Source organism: Thunnus maccoyii, chromosome 10 (assembly GCF_910596095.1).
Source record: "Thunnus maccoyii chromosome 10, fThuMac1.1, whole genome shotgun sequence".
Taxonomy (NCBI): Eukaryota; Metazoa; Chordata; class Actinopteri; order Scombriformes; family Scombridae; genus Thunnus; species Thunnus maccoyii.
The window spans coordinates 3,211,503-3,217,502 of NC_056542.1; the positions used below are offsets into that span (position 1 = coordinate 3,211,503).

Below are 6,000 nucleotides of genomic sequence, written 5' to 3' on the forward strand. Positions count from 1 at the left end.
CTTTGTCACAGTGCTGACAACAGTGATGTTTGTGTCCCTTTCTTCCTGTTTGTTTCTATGACAAAAGACCAACATACAGAGAAAGAGAAAGATTAAGATGATGTGGTAGAGCGAGTGATCTAAAACCACAAATAAAGTTGCAATATGGGAAATGTGGGATCCAAAGTTATTTAAGCTTGACCCTGAACACAGACTAAGTCAGGATATGTAGACCTCTTCTGACATTTGTGCGAACACTTTTATTAGTTTTAGTTTTTATTAGAAAGGCAGGGAGGGGTTTTAATTTGTGTGGTGTCTGTTACAACAAAATATTCTAAATTAATAACAAAATGTCCTAAATAAATACCAATGTTGAAAGTGAAGTTTATTTTTTACTGAAATTACATTCTTGTTATTACAAAGAGAGTACAGTACCAAAAAAAGATACTGTTGGGAACCACATTCCAGGTACTAGTACTTTAGTCTACTAGTCTTTAATCAGCAGGTCGCAAGCAAGACACAGGAACTTGGCTTGGGTCTTGAGGAGTTATAGCATTTATTCTCTGCCTAAACCTAAACTAGCCTTAACTGTACACACACTTCACTGCTATGTTCACAGCTATACTGCTAACTTCATTCTTGCCAGCCTCGCCACACAAACACGCTTTCTCTCTCTCTCAACCGTACACTCGCTACTTTCCATCTTAACGGAAGACTAATACTTGCTATTTTGGCCTGGGGACGGTTAAACAAAACACCTTAAGATTTTCATTAAAGACTGAGTTGATTTCCTTAAAATAAAATCGGTTGCACAAAACAGAGTTTGGACTAGTGCCCTAAAATGTTTTGAAGAAGTTCTCAGATCTTTTACTTCAGTAAAAGTAGAAACACCACAGTGCTCACAATACTCTATTACAAGTAAAAGTCCTGCATTTAAAACCCTACCTAAGTAAAAGGACATAAGTATTAGCAGGTAAATTTACTTAAAGATCACCTCCAGACAAGCAGCAACCTCCAGGGCTGCTCCAGGGCTCCAAAATTACATTTACTCCTCTCCTTCATTAAAAATTCCAGAATCTATAAATATGTAAATATTGTTGATTTCCAAAGTTTTCTTGTTGGACATAAGATGTCTCCTCCTTCACTGTAAAGTCCACTCTCAGTGTTTGTACATTGGAAGCTTCAAGTTTCCACATCACACTTGCATAAGTTGCGTACTGGACCATGATTGGCTCCAAATTAGTTGTGATGTCATAAAACCTTCTCATAAGCCCACCCCTTAAAGTCAGATTTTCAGTGAGCACAGAGAAACTTTTCACTATCAGCAGATTAATGTGAAAACAAACCTTGCACATATATCATTCTGCACAGTAAAGCTCAAACATCCAACTGTAGGCAGCTGGATGCAGCAGCACCAGGCTCTCTCTAATAAGACGTGAGAAAACATATACAGAACAGTTTAAATGAAGTGAAATAACATACGGAGTTAAATGAATGTCATTTGGAAGCTACATACATTATTTATACTTAGCCTAAATGAATTTTGAAAATACCCATGCAAATGGGCCTATGCATGTGCAAAATTAATTAATAATGAGTTTTTTAATATGCTGCTTTGTATGTTGTTTGTCTTTTATTTCCAACTGCAACTATAAGTCAATTAATCAATTAGTTGCCAAAATTAAATTAATCGTATGGTAGTTATATTAATCGACAACTATTTTGATCGATCATTTTGAATAATTTTTTTAAAATAAAAAAGTCCAAACTCTGCAATTCCACCTTCTCAAATGTGAATATTTTCTGTTTTTTTTTAGTCCCCTGTGACAGTAAACGGGAAAATAAACAAGACATTTGAGGACATCACCTTCAGCTTTGGGAAACGGTGATTGACATTTTTCACCATTTTCTGACATTTTATAAATCAAAGAACTAATCAATTCATTGAGAAAACAATCAACAGATTAATCAATAATGAAAATAATTGTTAGTTGCATCCTTAGTATTGATTAAGATATACCAAACAATAAAAACTGGTAGGGCTTTTTTTACACCCCTTTTTACATTATGGTTTTAACACTTTTACATAAGGACTGATCCTTATTAATAAGGATTTTATTTTGAAAATGTGAAAGGAAGTATTATCAGTTCTCAATTCCGTTAGCCTTACATGAGCACAACACAGACCGAAATGCTAACATATAATACCGCTAAGGTACATGCTTTAATGCGAATAAAGGTGAAGTTAAACTGTAAAGAATTTGGAGTCACCAAAAAAAATACCACGTTGTCGGCAGGATTCGAACCTGCGCGGGGAGACCCCAATGGATTTCTAGTCCATCGCCTTAACCACTCGGCCACGACAACCAGCTATCAATGCTTTTGAAATATACATACTTAAAGAATAAAATATATCCATCATCGTGAAATAACTCTTTGGCGTTGCCGCCGGCAGAATGGAATTGAACACATTTACACCATGGATGTATAATAAGAGCTCTTATAATACATCTATGAATTACACCGATAGTGGAAGCAGAGATGTCTGGATTAATCACTGTCGAAGTCGCATACTGCCTACTAAATGAACGATTAAGAATGCCATTATCAGCAGAATGTTCACGCATTTTCCTGTATTTATACAATCAATGGTTTACACTGAAGTATGCTCAAGCAAGACAGTCATGTGACTGCATCTCATGTGACCACATCACGTGACTGATGGCCGGCCGGTTGGCGACTTTTATTTTCCTAGGATGGCGAAGTCATGACCTGCCCTACTCTTCCTCTACATACAATCAAACTTTGTATATTTGTATAGCACCTTTCATACAGGTCAGTGCTTCACAGATGACTGACAAGCTGATAACAATATTCAATGGATTCAAAAACTATCATAATAATAAAAAAGTGAAATAAAAATTAGATTAAAAAAGGTAAATACATTTGATAAGAGGGAAAATAATAATATTGATCCAATAAAAAAAAAATATTGCAACATGAATACAATAAAATAAATTAATAAAATAAAGTAAATAATGTCTATAAATCATTCTTAATCAAAAGCCAGGCTGAAGAGGTTTGAAGTTTAAAGATATCAACACTTCCAGCTGCTCTCAGATCCTCATAAAAGCAGAGCTGAAGGTCTTTTGTGAATCAGCGTTTGTTGTTTCACTGTTTTGCTGAAGATGCAGAAAAAATCTGACGTCATTATACAGACAAGTTCATCAAGGATGCCCGGAGTTGACCTTTTTTTTTGCGTTACCTTGATTGGAAATACAACAAATGATAACACAATATCAGTATGTTACAGAGTAGCTGACGAGCTATGTATATTAATAAAATTCAGTTATAAATTAAATATATTGTAAAAACTAAAGACACAGCAATATGATACACTGTAGATACATCAGCTCCTATTAGTGACAAAATAATCTAATAATCTTAGATTATACATTTCTGCTTGCCACGTCTCTGTTTACAAGAAGTGTTATTCTTAAAAAGTCCTGCTGAATTCATATAATTACTCATGGGTATTTTATGTGTACAGTTAAATGTTATGTATGTGGGATGGAAAGTACAAATTTAGCAAAGCATAGCTGGATGTGTTAGTGCCTGAGGAAATGAAACAGATGTAGGCCGAAAGCTTTCGTTTCTCTTTACGGAAGATACAAAAAAAAAAAAAAAGAGCTTGTGCTGCTTTTGCACACCTGTTCTGCAAAGAGAGCACAACAGCAGCACAGGTGTGCAAACCTTGGTCTCATTTTTAACCAAAGGGAGTCCCCATGAAGGCACAATGAGAGACACAATGATGTCAGGAAGGTTTGGTTTTTGTGCTTGAAGCTCATTTCAATGTATGTCAGTCTGATTTAATTATAGGGAAACTCCAACTCCAACATTTTACATATGGAGGTCAGATTTCTAGAAATTAATGCGACTCCTGCTTAAAAGATGCTATCGAGTTGCATTATGGGACGTGTAGGATCCGGGGGTTTTGGAGTTTGAGCCTGACTAGAGACTAAAAGTCTAGATATCTTGACCTCTGCTGCATCAGTTTTGACCTTTCTTTTTTCTGTGTATGTCATGAGGCCCAAAACTTTATGAATCAGTGGAGTACCACTTTAAAACTTATTATGTAATTAAAACATTTTAAACTTTGACAGGTCATAAATGCAACAAACCTGGTCTGATTTGGATGAAACTTGATGAAGATGATGCAGCTCGGCTGACTTACAAACAACATGAAAACAAGGATGAGAAGACACACAAATCCATATTGTTTAATCAGTTTTATTAAATGCACAAGTATCACAAGCCATAGTGCAGCCACAGTAGTGATGTTTAAGTATAAAGTATTGTCATCATAACAGTGATGTTTTTTGTGCTAAAACACGTGCAAAACGAGCTCAGGATTCCTTTGTTAAGCAAAGATTTTTAATATATCAAACCCCACTTTGATAGTGTTGATTGTTAATTATTGAATAGCATTCTGTGATTATTAATTACATACGATTTCTATGAGCTTTATTCTCTATGTTTATACTATTATGTGATATTAACACTGTATTACAACTATACGATCTTACAACAACACATAATTGCTACTGTAAATCTTTTCTGCATATATGAAATGGACACAACAGAAATTACAAATTACCCTGGAAAACACAGACAGACGTTTTGAAGGATGATTTGCTCCAAATCAAAGCTGTAATATTTTCTATTTTTCTATTACTGTGTGGAGATTATTTCTTCTTTTTTTCCTTCCTGTTTTCTGTTTTATAAGTTTTATTTTATTTTATTTAGTTATTTTTTTTAGTTCAATTTAGTTCTGACTGCAAACGTAATCATTTCTTACACACTGCCAGGGCGTTTCACACAATTTACAGATTAAGGAACTTAATTTTGACAACAACAGCAACACTTTAGACTGAGTTCCCCTATGAAACGTCACTTCTGCTGACATTCCGCCTACGTGGCTTTCCTTTCATAACATTTTTCGTTTGGAGTCATTCTTGAAGAAGAAAAAAAAGTCAAAATTCTCTTCATCCAGCATCTCAAATGTGAATATTTTCTGGTTTCTGTGACAGTAAAGTTAACATCTTTGGGTTGTGGACAAAACAAGACATTTGAGGACGTCATCTTGATCGTCATTTTTCAACATTTACTGACAACTGATCGATTAGTTCAGAAAATAATCCAAAGATTAACGGATAATGAAAATACACATTAGTAACACTTTTTCAAAAATAGAAACTAGTGCTCAGACCTTCGACCTACTTAAAGATAATTATCTCAGACCAATGATAATATATATATATATATATATATATATATATATATATATATATATATATATATATATATATATATATATACACATCAGCAGCTTTTCATCAAACTTCTTCAACTTACTCTTCTCATTTCAAAACTGACTGACAAGATCCATTTCCTCACAACTTTATTGGCTCAAACACTAAAACAAGACCGGCAAACCATCTGTGATCATAACGTCAACAGACCAACAACATCATACATATAACACACATCACTACATCCACAGACTCATAATTACTTCTTCATTCATTCCTTTGGGCTCAATACCTCGCCTCTGTCCACTGACTGTATATGAATATTTTAGGTTGTTCTTATCACGCTGTTAGTCCAAGCGCTCATTTTTCTGTTAAGTTTGCTTTTAATTGGTCATTTGACAATATAAAAAGGGGGTGTGACGTCATGATTAACAGCATGATTGACGTTACACAAGCTGGCAGCTCCCAGAAAGGAGAAATTTTGACTTCACTTTTACATAGCGGTGGGAAGTGGAGACGCATTGTCCGTATTTATATACAATGAATAGCTCATGGCCTAAAAAACATGTGACGTACCATATATTCCAGTGCATGACCTCAATGCTTTCAAAAGAGAAGTGCTACATTGTAAATAAAAAAAAACACAGTCGAGACTGATTCTCAGGTTTTCCCCAGTGGGTTAAAGTAAAGAGCACAGAGGCGTCTTATC

General features: G+C 34.7%; 1 non-coding gene across 1 annotated transcript; it reads right to left on the reverse strand.

The window, feature by feature from the left end:
• Nucleotides 1–2,264: 2,264 nt before the first annotated feature.
• On the reverse strand, nt 2,265–2,346 carry trnas-aga. The gene has a single exon. It is a non-coding gene; the product is annotated as a tRNA-Ser (tRNA).
• Between the last annotated feature and the right edge of the window lie 3,654 nt (nt 2,347–6,000).